Source organism: Phaenicophaeus curvirostris, chromosome 2, assembly GCF_032191515.1.
Source record: "Phaenicophaeus curvirostris isolate KB17595 chromosome 2, BPBGC_Pcur_1.0, whole genome shotgun sequence".
NCBI classification, from domain to species: domain Eukaryota; kingdom Metazoa; phylum Chordata; class Aves; order Cuculiformes; family Cuculidae; genus Phaenicophaeus; species Phaenicophaeus curvirostris.
This window is the reverse complement of record NC_091393.1, coordinates 118,669,618-118,684,206: the sequence shown is the minus strand read 5'-3', so window position 1 is coordinate 118,684,206 and position 14,589 is coordinate 118,669,618. Positions and strand designations below refer to the sequence as shown.

General features: G+C 49.2%; 1 protein-coding gene across 5 annotated transcripts in view; it reads right to left on the bottom strand.

Moving 5' to 3' along the window:
• Positions 1 to 14,589, bottom strand: part of EXTL3 (exostosin like glycosyltransferase 3) — a 130,864-nt gene that overhangs the window by 56,011 nt on the left and 60,264 nt on the right. The gene's annotated exons all lie outside the window — the stretch shown is intronic.

Here is a 14,589-nt window from a genome sequence, read left to right as displayed (position 1 = left end):
TGGACGTGCTGCAGCCCCTCAAGGTCTTTCTTGCACAATGAGGCACATTCTCAGCTCCTGTGCATTTCTCAGACTCACAAGGGCAGCACTGGGCATCCACAACAAAAAGCAAACTGGCCAGAATTCCCCAAGTAAAGTTTTGATGACCTGGACTCCTGAGCTGCTTCCATTGCAGGAAGAGCAGGAAAATGAACTCTGAGGCTCCCCTACCTGAATTTGATGCTTTGGCTTATGAGGGTGGTGTGCACGTGTACAGAGACAGCAGGTTCAGATGAAGGACACAAGATGCTCTCGGCTGCCAGCCCCACCACCAACTTGCAGTTACTTTCACCCCACCAAGCCCTGGCCCATTGCCTGAAGATGGGGATGAGGATACTTTGCTCCCCAAGAGCCAGCACAACCTACAGCAACAGAAGTGCAGTGGGAAATGATCAGCATGCTTTCCCAGCACTGCTGCCGCCACTTGTCTTTAAACAAGACAACCTGGAGAAAGGAGATTTCAAATGCTTTGTATCTAAATGGGATGAGATGTGGGTCACCACCTCTGTGCTCCATCAGCTCCAAGCCAGCTTGCAGCCATTCCCGTCTCCCTTCGTGGAAAACATTCCCACTACAACACCAGGCAACTGCTATCCCTCAGCTCATAAAACAATCACCTACCTGGCTCAGCAAGCGCCAAGGTCAAAGAGGACCACTGTGAGGCATCCAGTCTGACTTGTTGAGTGACCCAGCACCAGCTCCACCCACCACTTCTAGCCTCAAGCCCAGAAACTCACCATGATTTTTCACCCTGCTTTTTCCCCAGCTCCAATCCTCTCTCAGACATGGTTCTGCTACAAACAACTGTCTGATCTCAGCAGTGAAGCACTGAGAAAACTGAAACCAAATACCTTTGCCAACCAAGGTACAAGGCGTCAGGGCTATCATTCAGCAGGCGATGTCTCTGCTGTAGGTAGCGTTTCCTTCTGTTCCAGAATAAAAAGTGCTGCACATCAAGGCTGTCCACATCCCTCCTTCCCGCTCCTACACAGCCTCCTGAACAGTCCCAGTTTTGGTGGGCAGCACAAGCAGAGCGTCCCAAGCCTCCCTCTTCCCACCCCTACTCTTCCTAGTGTGTTCCATATCCACAGCCTTTCACACAGTCCCAGCTCTGCCGTTGCTCCTGGCAGGGAGCTGCCGCTGGGCTCTGGCGACAAGGTTTGCAGCTGCTTACAAAAGCTGCCTCCATCCTTTGCACTTCGGCTTGCAAAATGTTTCCCAAGTGCCTACATCTCTAGGCTACGAAGAAGGAAACACATCCAGAACGCAGCTCTTCTCTCTTGGCAGGCTGCAGGAGATGGCACGTTTCCATCTGCCCAAGGCTCCGAGATGTTTGCAGAAAGGAGAGTGAAAAGCCATGACCCCTCTCCCCCTCACTCCTCCCCGCACTGCACAGCTCTCTCCAGAGTTCTCCAGGAATCAGGAGCGAAGACGTTACTCAACAGCCACAGCTGAGGGGGGGTTCATTTCAACATGGCCCACAACGTGCACGTTTCCACTCTCATCTCAGCATCTGTACACAACCCTCGCTGGCTCTCCAAGATCATAGAATGGTTGGGTTTGGAAGGGACCATAAAGGTCATCCAGTTCAGCCCCCTGCATTGAGCAGGGACGTCTCCAACCAGATCAGGTTGGTCAAAGCCCCATCCAACCCGACCTTGAATGTTTCCAGGGATGGGGCATCAGCCACCTCTCTGGGCAACCTGAGCCAGTGACTCATTACCCTCACAGGAAAACACTTCTGCCTAATATCTAGTTTAAACTTCTCCCTTTTTAGTTTAAAACTATCACACCTTATCCTATCACTACAAGCCCTGCTCAAAGCTTTTTCCCCATTTTTCCTATCAGCCCCCTTGAAGTATTGAAAGGCTGCAATAAGGTCTCCTTAGAGCCTTCTCTCCTCCAAGCTGAACAAGCCCAGCTCTCTCAGACTCTCTTCATGGGGGAGGTGTTCCAGGCCTTTGATCATCTTTCGGCCTCCTCTGGAACTGTTCCAAGAGCTCCACGTCCCTCCTGTGCTAAGGACTCCAGAACTGAACACAGGGCTCCAGGTGGGATCTTACTAGAGCAGAGCAGAGGGGCAGAATCCCCTCCCTGGCCCTGCTGATCCCACTGCTTTGGGTGCAGCCCAGGACACAGTTCGGCTTTCTGGGCTGTGAGCGCCCATTGCCTGCTCATGTCAAGCTTCTCATCCACCAGAACTCCAAGTCCTTCTCCTCAGGGCTTCTCTCAATCTCTTCATCCCCCAGCCTGCATCGACCCTGAAGATTACCCTGACCCAGGTGCAGGACCTTGGCCTTGGCCTTGTTGAATGTTACGAGGTTTTCATCAGCCCATTTCTCGAATCTGTCCAAGTCCCTCTGGATGCCATCCCATCCCTCAGGGGTGTCAACTTCATCATTCAGCTTCGTGTCACCTGCAAACTTACTGAGGTTTTCTTTGAATGTCAGGAATGTTTTATTACAAACTTCAAAGGTGTGTAGTTTACAAATCGAAAAACCACATAGGTTAATCCACAGGGATCAGGACAGCCTTGAGAAGTTCAACAAGGCCAAGGGCAAGGTCCTGCATGTAGGTCAGGGCAATTCCAAGCACAAATCCAGGCTGGGCAGAGAATGGATTGGGAGCAGCCCTGCAGAGAAGGTCTTGGGGTGCTGAGGGATGAGAAGCTCAACATGAGCCAGCAATGGGTGCTCACAACCCAGAAAGCCAAACCATGTCCTGGGCTGCAGCCAAAGCAGTGGGACCAGCAGGGCCAGGGAGGGGATTCTGTCCCCCTGTTTTGCTCTCATGAGACCTTACCTCAAGCCTCACATTCAGTTCTGGAGTCCTCAGGTCAGGAAGGACATGGATCTGTTGGAGCAAGTCCAGAGGAGGCCACAAAGATGATCTGAGGGCTGGAGCACCTCCTATCTGAGGACAAGCTGAGAGAGTTGGGGTTGTTCAGCCCGGAGAAGATTTTTTTTCAAAGTCACAAATTATTCTTCATCCTCAAGACAAAGAACTGGGACAAAGGACCCGAGGAATCGGAGCACCTGGAAATGGGATGCCCACATTTGCATCAGCCAAACAAACCACTCTGCTGAAAGCTTAGGGTTTTTTTGAAAGGTAATTCTAATGTAAGGTCTGAAAAGCATGAGGGTGCTCATGGGATAAATGCTACCTTATGATAAAAGCAAAGCTCCTTCTCTAATAAACACAGAATAACTCACATAATGTAAAAATTACACCTTACATTACATTAATGACAGTGATCAGAATAGAATATTAACAGCAACAATAACAACCCAGCAAAGGCTCCTGAAAGGAAAGGTGGTTTCCTTCTGTCCCCATCAGAGAAGCTGTAGCAAGGAGCTGCTATGGCTTCCTTTAAGTTTTCATTAATTTTTACAAGCCAGCTATACTGAAAGGTTGCAGCAGTAACTTAAACTGCACGTGTCAGCAGAAGTGAAGGACATTGTAGGATGCATTTTATTGCAGCTCTTTCATGGCTTAGGTCCTTGGAGGGATTCAAGCAGCTTAAGGATTTGAGACGCACCATCACAACAAGATCATAGAATCAGAATCGTTTGGTTGGAAAAGACCTCTGAAACCCTCTGAAACCATCGAGTCCAACCATATCTGTCCGCTACTAAACCAGATCTCTGAGCACTTCATTTGCCCGTCTTTTGAACACCTCCAGGGATGGGGACTCCACCACCTCCCTGTGCAGCCTCTGCCAGTGCCTGAGAACCCTTTCAGTGAAGAATTTTTTCCTGACGTCTAACCTATACCTGCCCTGGTGAAACTTGAGTGATTCTATGATTCCACGACTCTCCCTCCCATCGGTAGGAGCTGGCAGTGCTCTGGCACACATCTGCTGTGACACGGCATGCAACACACTGCTTCACGTCCCTAGGGCTAAAGCCAAACGCAGTAGCACGCGATGGGCTCTCGGGGGATGGAGCGCAACCCCTCCCACCATATCAGGTGTGGAAGGAGACCTTGTGCTAATTTGCTTCTAAACAAACCTCTCCTTTGCCCTCATTCCTACACACAAAAATGAGCCGATCTCATACACGCAGTGACGAATGGAGGCTCAGTGAGGCACTGCTGGCACGCACGGGGGCTGCAGTGGGTACCTCCTCCAGACCGGTCCCAGGAGATGGAGAGCAGACAGCGGGTATCCCCAGGTTATTTGTTTCACCATGCCCAGCGCTGCCCCATCGATCCAGGGCAGGCAGTGCTGCTTCCCTGCTGTGCCAGCCCCTGACGGGGAGAAGCGGAGGAGCGGCGCGCAGAGCGGCTGGCACAGCCCCAGCCCAGAAATGCTTCAAACAGTGCCGGTAAAAGGAAGGATGTTTAGAAGATTCCCAAGACAGTAGGCATCTGCTTTTTGTCCAAGCACCACCCGAGGGTTCTGCTGGATTCTTCTGGACAATCAAAAAGCAATTAAATTTGCATCAGCTATGAACTGGCGCATCAACCCAACTGCTTCTCTCTGCTAGACTTGGTACGAGACACTGGTCTACGTCCCTGAGCACCATGAGGCAGGAGGGCAGAGAACATCCCATTGGTGAGATATCACTCGCAGCTTACGGAGCAGAGGACTTGCTTCCAGATCTGGTTATAAACACTATCCCGGAAAATGAGAGGGGAACGTTACTTTGTAGAAGAGTAGAATGAATGGGGGCATTCCTGGTCAAAGCAGTGTGCAAGTTTGGGCACCGGAAAAATTAGGATCATAAAAAGCTTTATAGGTCATCTAGTTCCAACCACCCTGCAGTAAGCAGGGACATCTTCACCCAGATCAGGTTGCTCAGAGCCCCAACCAACCTGGCTTTGAATGTTTCCAGGGATGAGGTATCTCCCATCTCTCTAGGCAACCTGGGCCAGTGCCTCAACAACCTCAAAGGAAAACATTTCTTCCTAAGATCTCATCTCAATCTCCCATCTTCCAGTTTCAAGATGTTCCCTCTCATCCTGTTCCAGCAACCCCTGATCAAAAGCCCCTTCCCAGCTTTCCTGTAGCCCCTTTCCGTACTAGAGGGCTGCTAGAAGAACTCTCCGCAGCCATCTCTTCTCCAGGCTGAATAATCCCACCTCTCTCAGCTTGTCCCTAGATGGGAGGCGCTCCAGCCCTCGGATCATCTATGCAGCTGCTACAACAGGTCCACATCTTTCCTGTGCCGAGAATCCCAGAGCTGAATGCAGGGCTCCAGGTGGGATCCCACAAGAGCAAAGCAGAGGTGCAGAATCCCATCCCTTACCCTGCTGGCCACGCTACTTTAGATGTAGCCCAGGATACAGTTGGCTTTCATTACTGTGTCACATCTAGCTTGTCATCCACTGAAACTCCCAAGCCCTTCTTACAGGGCTGCTCTCCATCCTTTCATCCTCCAGCATCTACTAATACTGGTAATTGTCCCCCACCCACATGCAGGACCTTGCACTTGGTCTTGTAGAACTCCATAAGGTTCACACTTGCTCACTCCTCAAGACTGTCCGGGTCCCTCTGGATGCATCCCTTCCCTCTAGTTTATCAGATGACAGACGATGCTACATGGGAATTACTGGATAATGGGTCATTCTCAACTACCTGTTGCTGTGGGTCCCTCCACATACCCCTCAGCACATGCAGACACGATGCTAGGAGAGCTCCATGTTTGCCAGAGCAAAAGCTAAAGATGCCCCTGTGCCAGGCGTGTCTGTGAAGATGAGCATGACTTACTTGCAAAGAATGATCTTCTAAGGAGAAAGATAGCTCTTGGAGCTGGACTTCAGGATTTTTAAGTTTGAGAGCTTTTTTTAATTTAATTTATTGAAAAACTTTTTTTTTTTAGGTCACCTTCAATGCAGAGTCATCTAAAGGGAGGCAGCTGCCAGATGCGGCCTCTCAGCAAGGGAGCAGCTGTTCCCTGGATATGGACTCAGAGCCTTCTGAACTCCCTTTGCCATCTGCATATTCCATGCCGGCACTCCAAGCCCCACGGACACCTCTGAAGTGGTGCCTTTTGGTGAAGGAGAGCTCCCAAAGGACTCTTGGGATCATAGAATGACATGAAGTATTGGCAAGATAAGGACCTTCCATCCTTACAAACAGTTTGTTGCAGCCGTCTTTTAAAGAGCATTTAAATTGCATTTTTCACGTCACTTTTGTCTTTCATCCTTGCTTCTCTTCCTCGGCATACAGGATTGCAGCTGGCACAGACGGAGCAGAACGGTGCACACGCTGCAGAGACAACGTTGGCCAACATCTGCTGCTCATCCCCCCGCTAACTGCACGCCTTGGTGGTGCCGCACATCGGAGAGCACCAAGTGAGAGATGCTGCAGCACAGACCCTCTAAGAGCGCGTCTGTGTTGGAACCATTTGAGAAGTAAAATGGAAACTTTGCCCTAAGCAACCACACCAAGTGACTGAGCTCAGCACCAAGAGATAGAGATGGGCTGGGCTGCATCCAAAAAAGTGGGAGCAGCACGGCCCGCCAGGAGGTTCTCCCCCTCTGGTCTGCTCTGGTGAGACCCAGTCTGGAGCCCTGCAATGAGTTCTGGAGTCCTCAGCACAGGAAGGACATGGAGCTGTTGGAGCAAGTCCAGAGGAGGCCACAGACGTGACCTGAGGGCTAAAGCACCTCCCTTACAAGGACATCCTGAGAGAGTTGGGGTTGCTCAGCCTGGAGAAGAGAAGGCAGAGGGGAGACCTACCAGCAGACTTCCAGAACTGAAAAGGGTTCCTGAAAACGTGGGGAAGGGCAGGGAGTGCAGGGATAGGATGAGAGGGAATGGTTTGAAACTGCAAGAGGGGAGACTGAGATGAGAGCTTAGGAAGAAATGTTTTCTTGAGAGGCTGGGGAGGCCCTGGCCCAGGTTGCCCAGAGAAGTGGTGGCTGCCCCATCCCTGGAGGTGTTCAAGGCCAGGTTGGATGGGGCTTGGAGCAACCTGATCCAGTGGGAGGTGTCTACTGAGCAGGGAATGGAGATGAAGAATTTGCAGCCCCAAGTGGCCTGGAGGAATCCATTTAGTGGGGGCTGGGAAGTTCCTCAAGTTGAATGCAAGGCACTGAATGCCATCTTCGGATATTTAACTCCATGAGTTTTCTTTTCTGACCTACTCTCTGCACTAAAATCTCTCCTTTCTCCAGCTAAATCTGTCCATTTTCCTTTGCTCATCACCACGGTGCCCATCAAAAAGTTTTTTTCCTTTTCCCCTTGGTCACAGAAACATCAAAATCTGCTTTCATCTCACCCTTGACTGACAATTATAACCACCTGCTTCCCTATTTTCTGTTCTTTCGAGGCTCTCATCAATGTTGCTTTTATATTTCACTCATCTGCTGCAAAACCATCATTATTTTTCACGTTGTCAGGCGTGTTATTGCCAATCTAAAATTTGTTTTCAGTACAGTTATTTAAGCTCATTCTCCTGCACTAAGAGAGACAAATCTCACAATGTAATACAGAAATATGGCCACAGCAATTTTCTTGTGATAGTGGTGAGTCCCTGGCCCCGGTTGCCCAGAGAAGTGGTGGCTGCTCCATCCCTGGAGGTGTTCAAGGCCAAGCTGGATGGGGTTTTGAGCAACCTGATCCAGCAGGAGGTGTCCCTGCCCATCACAGAGGGTGAATTGGATGGGCTTTAAAAGTCCCTTCCAACCCAAACCATTCCATGATTCTATCAAATCAGCTGCTTCAAAGAAGCGCAAGGGACACATTAGAGTCTATCTCTGCACAGAATTCCTTCCCTTTTCCACAGCAGATAAAATACACAGAAGTAACAATTCCCTTTCAGAAAATTGTCCTCAGCTTCCAGTCCAATGCAGAATTTTATTTGTCAGGAAACAGTCCAGGCAAGACCGTCCAGCATTTTCCTGTGTGCAACGAACCTCTGTTTTATGATGGCATTTTGCTTTCACAGCAAAAATGGTGCTGTGGGATTTTAACTTCAAGAAAGGGAACGGAGACACCCTTTGCTCAATGCCATTAAATCAGTGTCTCTGCATCCAAGCTCCATCCAAAGAGGCAGTGAATCCATTCCTTCCTGGTAATTTCATAGAATCATGGAATGGTTTGAGTTGGAAGGGATCTTAAAGCCCATCCAGTTTCCAACACCCCTGCCATGGGCAGGAACACCTCCCACTGGATCAGGTTGCTCCAAAGATTAATCGCAGCCTGTGTTTACAACCTAACATCACCTTCCAAAGAGCTGCTATTTCTCACCGTTCTGTCTGACACTCAGCAGCATCCAGCACCCTCTCCTCACAAAAGAAAGTCAGACACATTTCAGTCTCTCACCCCCCAAACACAGTGGGAGATTTAAAATGTTCCAAGTCTAGATACTTCTCCCCGCTCCCACTACTGCCCTGCTGCTCCTTCCGAATGCTCTCCACCCTTTTCCCACGTCTATTTAAAAATATCAGAGCTAAATAAGCTATTACACCAGTATTCTCATGAATGCAGTTTTGGAAGTAAAACCACCCTTTGTTCCTCCTTCCCAGTCCACATGTCCATAGATGGCATTGAACACTTCTTACTGCACTGCCACTCTGGGAATTCGAGTGGACTTGGCTGCCCAGGACAACTCCAAGCACCTCTACTTCTCCTCAGGCATGGCCCGCGCCGTTTGCTCCTCCTCATCCAACTTCATCATGGGTCATTCCATGCAGGAATGCAGCTTATGAGTCATCTGCATTACTCCAAGTCATTTATCATGTTCTCAGAATGGTTTACTATTCCATCAATTCGGTGAAGTCCTCAGGTATCACAGAATCATAGAATGGTTTGGGTTGGAAGGGACCATGAAGCTCATCCACTTACAATCCCCCTGCAGTCAGCAGGGACATCTCCAACTAGATCAAGTTGCTCAAAGCCTCATCCAACCAGACCTTGAATGTTTCCAGGGTTGAAGCAACCACCTCTCTGGGCAACCTGAGCCAGTGCCTCACCACCTTCAGCATGGAAGATTGCTTCCTAATATCTAGTCTAAACTTCTGTTTTAGTTTAAAACCACCCCCTCCTTGTCCTATTGCTACAGGCCCTGATAAAAAGTCTGTCCCCATTTTTATCAGCCCCGTCCAAGTACCGAAAGGCCAGTGTCTCTGTACTCAATGACAATCACAGAACAGTCAGGATGCCACTATCCCCAACAAACACTATGATCACATTTAAAGCTTTATTGCAGCCTTTACATGACTTTTATTTCCTACATCAATGAAAAACAAGCAGAGATACGCGTTTCCCCTGTCTTCATGACAGCTGGGACACTGGCTGCTCCTACAAAACTGAACTCCTTCAGCGCAGCGTTTCACCATGAGCTCACAGAGAACCCACCCCTAACTACGAGTACTCAAATTGCACTCAAATTTCTTTTCACTATGGACAAGGGAAAACTGATTAAGTATGAGAAGTCATCCTTAAAAAATGAATCTGTTTATCTAATATCAATCAAATAAAAATGTCTTGAAAAACTGGCAAATGTAAGTATTTGCTCAGGAGTTTGGATGCATACATCCTTCTATGACTCTCACACTTTTGTCCATCAGTCCTGTACACCTAGAAACACAGAATCATGGAATAGTTTTGGTTGGAAGGGACCTTAAAGCCCACCCAGTTCTAGTGCCCCTGCCATAGGCAGGGACACCTCCCACTGGATCAGGTTGCTCAAAGCTCCACCCAGCCTGGCCTTGAACATCTCCAGGGATGGGGCAGCCACAACTTCCCTGGACATGACTTCTCTTACCTATCCCAGGTAAAAACCTGCATTGATCCCCTTGCAGAGCTCTTTCTCCACCTTTCTCTGCTATTTCTTTTTGCTGCATTATCCAATTTAGACTGCGTACTCCTCTAGAATAAGACTTCAATGTTTAATTTGTCCATAAAAGTTACTCAGCTCACTCACACACATCGATTTTAGCCATGAAGGCTCCAGCTCTACACGGGCATCCTAACACTGGCGTTTTAAGCTACATTCTCTTTAAAGCGCCTTCTTTTCATGCCTGGGCCACCAGGGTTTCCAAGCAGGCAGATGAATGCATTTGTGATACACAATTAACATTTCCATAATCAGGATTTCACGTTACTCAAAAGCAATTTGGTGATGGTTTGGGTTTTTTTAAGTCTCCGGCAATCCCTGAAGCAAGCATTGCTTGAGATGAAGGGATGGAGGACAGGTACAGCCTTGCAGGTCAAGCTGCCAGACACCTTTGCACAATCCCTTGCCCAACTCTGCTTCTCCATCCGGCGGGTCTCTTCCAACCTGGTCCATTCTATGATTCATTCTATATTCAAGCTGCAAAATATTCTGGATCACAAGAATGAGATGGCATCGTAACCAAGGCCACCAAGAGTAACGAGGAATCAGAAGGGAATGAGATCTATGCAGGATGCCGATACAATCTGACACTGCCGGTCTTTTCAGCTCATTACTTCTGGCAGCACGGGCTCCCCATGCGGTCCCATGGAACAGGAATGACTTAATCAAGGGATGTCCCCAGGGGGTGAGGGAGACGCACAGGCTCTGTCTGGCTCATGAATAAGAGCATCAAGTCACAGTCTGGGAAATCAGTGTTGCCTTATGGAAAATTGACAGTATTCGCTGGTAAATCCTTAAGTTAAGTGGTGCCTTACTCCTGCCCTTGCCCCATAAACTGAACTGGACTGAGCAGAGCAGGAGACACAGTGAATGCTAAAAGCCCAGTCAGGGAACTGCTTTCCAGAAGTTCACAAAAAACTGATCAACACATTTAGAATAGAATTGTTTTGTTTAGATTGGAAAACACCTTTAAGACCACTGAGTCCAACCATTAACGTTACACTACTAACTCCACCACTGAACCCTGTCCCTAAGCACAACAACACAGCTTTTTGAAACCCTCCAGGAATTGGGGCTCCAACACTGCCCTGGGCAGCCTCTGCCAGGGCTTCATCACTCTTTCCATACAGAAATTGTTCCCCATATCCAATTAAAACCTCCCCTGGTGCAGCCTGAGACCTTTCTAAGAGCTGCAGAGAGCGATGAGGTCTCCCCTCAGCCTCCTCTTCTCCACACTAAACAGCCCCAGGGCCCTCAGCCGCTCCCAGAACTCCTGGGCTCCAGACCCTTCCCCAGCTCTGTTCCCTTTCTCCAGATGTGCTCCAGCCCCTCAAAGTCTTTCTTGGAGTGAGGCGCCCAAAACTGAACCCAGGATTTGAGGTGGTGAGCGCAGGGGCACAATCCCTTCCCTGCTCCTGCTCGCCACCCCACAGCTGATCCAAACCTGGCTGCTGGTGGCCTTCTTGGCCACTGCTGGCTCACGTTCAGCCACTGTCGACCAGCAGCCCCAGGCCCTTTTTGGCCAGGCAGCTTTCCACCCACTCTTCCCCAGCCTGGAGCACTGAATGGGGTTGTTGTGGCCCAAGTGCAGGACCTGACACTCATTGCTCTGTACATCCTTGGAGTCCACTTCATTTTCAAGCACAAGCTGACAGCATCTTTATGGTCACTAAGCCACTCGTGCGTAGCAAGTGCTGCAAAATCTGCAATGACTCCAAATTCTTTACTGTGAACGCTTTCTCCATATTCATCTTCCCCAAATGGTCCATATTGGAAATTTATGCATGACCCTGTGTTCAAACCAACAGTAACGATCTCCACGAACACATCACGGAGCTTAAACCCATGGCAGCAGAGCATCTTAAGAGGCTGGTGAGAATCATTTTCTAGTACCTTGGAAAGGACAAACCGCTACAGCTTATAAGTGTGAATTTTCAAACCTGTTTATTCAAATTAAAAATGAAACAGTTCCCAGGTGGAAGCTCTACCATTCCAACTAAAACCTTAAAAATATCTTTTTGTAAGAATCCCCCCCACACACAGGGAAAATATTAGAAACTTTCACTCCACAGAAAGGCTGACAGTGGCTTGCGCTGCTCAGTAAAAAAAAGCCTTGAGATTCTGTTGATCAAAAGATTCAAATAACAAGGAAATAGTTCCAAATCGGCAGCAGCGCAGTTTGTCCTTAATTCCACAATGTGTGCATCAGACTGTGGAAAATGGCTTTACAAAGCTCCAGGCATCCGCATAGGCAGCTGGAATGGGAAAACGATTCCCTTGCCCACAGTGTGCTTATCCACTGCCTCTAAGTAGCTTTCCTGCTGCAAATCAGTATGCTTCATTTTTTCAAGTGTCCAATAAAGCTGTGACATGGCCCAAAAACTCTTTCCAGCTCCCAGCACCTGAAGAAGCAACCTCAAAAGCTTGGATTAGGCTTTTAATTTGCATCAGCAATATCTAACACTGACAATAAAATTGTGGAATGGGTTGGGTGGGAAGGGATCTTAAAGCCTATTCAGATACAGCTCCTGCCATGGGCAGGGACACCTCCCACTGGATCAGGATGCTCAGAGCCTCATCCAATCTGGCCTTGAAAATCTCCGGGGACGGGGCAGCCACCACTTCTGCGGGCAACCTGGGCCAGGGCCTCACCACCCTCACAGCAAAACATTTCTTCCTAAGATCTTATCTCAATCTCCCCTCTTGCAGTTTTAAAAAAATGTTCACCCTCATCCTATCCCTGCACTCCCTGGAGCCTTCTCTTCTCCAAGCTGAACAACCCCAACTCTCTCAGCCTGTCCTCATACCAGAGGTGCTCCAGCCCTCAGATCATCTTCGTGGCCTCTTTTGGACTCGCTCCAACAGATCCATGTCCTTCCTGTGCTAAGGACTCCAGAACTGGACACAGAGCTCCAGGTGAGGTCTCATGAAAGCAGAGCAGAGGGGCAGAATCCCCTCCCTCATCCTGCTGGTCCGACTGCTTTGGATGCAGCCCAGGACACAGTTTGGCTTTCTGGGCTGTGAGCACCCCCTGCCAGCTCAGGTCCAGCTTCTCATTTCCCAGCACCCCAAGCACTTCTCCTCAGGGCTGCTCTCAATGATTTGGAAGAAAGCATCGGCATCTCAAAACTGCCACAGGGTGAGAAAGTCATGCTGCAGCCAAAACCAACTTTCTCCTTGCCCCCTTGCATTCCATGCACAAAGACAAGGGCTCTGCTCACTGAGTGATTTCAAGCAAGATGTAGAATTCAACTAAAAACAGAATGACAAAAAAACCACAAGCCCCTCACCCTGCTCAGTGCTCAAAATGCCAAAGAGACGCTGGCTGGACTGCCCAAGACTCACCACGCAGAACATGCTCTTCTGGGAGCGAGCAAAGCTAAAAACAGAAGGGAAAACTGAAAAGCTTTCCAGCGTTGTGGCAGCAGGAGGCATTGCCAGGGATCTCACAGCCCAGCTTCAGGAACCACATTGCTGTGCAGGGAACCGTGAAGCTCATCTGGCCCCATAGCTTCCTGGAGAAAGCACCACAGAGAGCAGAAAAGAGCAGCATAAAGCTTACGGGGCTCGAATGCCTATGCCTCAGGTATCCTGATGCTCCCAACACCCTGGAGACAGAAGTAATTAATTAATAGGGAGTCATGGGATAAAAGCGAGCAGCTAGATATTTAGGAATAATTTAATTACTTCAGTGTCAAAGGCATCCCAAAATTACAGCAGCAAGAGATTCTCTTCACAGCATCCTCCCAGAACAGCACTCCGTACTACCTCTACTCCAGCTTCTGCTGCAAGTCCCCGTGTCTCCAGCAGCAGGAATTTCCTTGGGAGAGGTTTCTGACAGCCTGGCTGATTTTCAGTGTTGGGATGTAATAAAAAAGGAAATTCATGAATTGGCTGCAGCAATTTGAGGGAGATTTGTGGCCATAGCAACATTACTATAATCCATGCTGTGGGGAACAAAAGCTACTTTGATCACCTTGTCCCCAGCCCTCCAGACACCGTCCAGACCCTCTCCGGCCCCTCAGATGCCCACGTGTGCTCTCCCACTTGCTATTCCCAACATGAAACCACAGAAAAGGGGCCACAAAGGGACTTGGAAGATTGTCCAGCACATCCGCCACCCAGAAAGACTCTGCTCAAGCAACCACTCTTGACAGACCACACTCCTGGGCTGGTTTAGGAAGGGGGCGATACCTGGCTTTCCCCATTGCCCAGCAAGCACCAGTCGTTCCATAGTGCTCCAACAAGAAGAGCTTGTAACAGCGACAATTCAGCCAAGGATGAGCAAAGGACTCTAACTGTGATGGTAACAGGTAATAAACAACCCACTCTAGGTTCACCCGCAGTCTGCATCACACGGCAGCCACCTTCTGCTTCCTTTGCTGCCCTTGATTAATCTGAAATCCATCTACAACATCTCTAAGCTTGGACAGTCTTGCAGAGGTGCTGTGATGTCCTAACATGGGATCTGAGCTCAACTCAGGCCTGGGGCCACTCCTGTAAAACAGTCATAGAATGGTTTGAGTTGAAAGGGTCCATCCAGATCCAAACACCTGCCATGGGCAGGGACACCTCCCACTGGATCAGGTTGCTCAAAGCCCCATCCAACCTGGCCTTGAACACCTCCAGGGATGGGGCAGCCGCCACTTCTCTGGGTAACCTGGGCCAGAGCCTCCCCACCCTCAGGTGAAAACATTTCTTCCTAAAATCTCAACTAAATGTCTCCTCTTTCACCTCATAATGCCCCCCCTCCCCCCTCTAT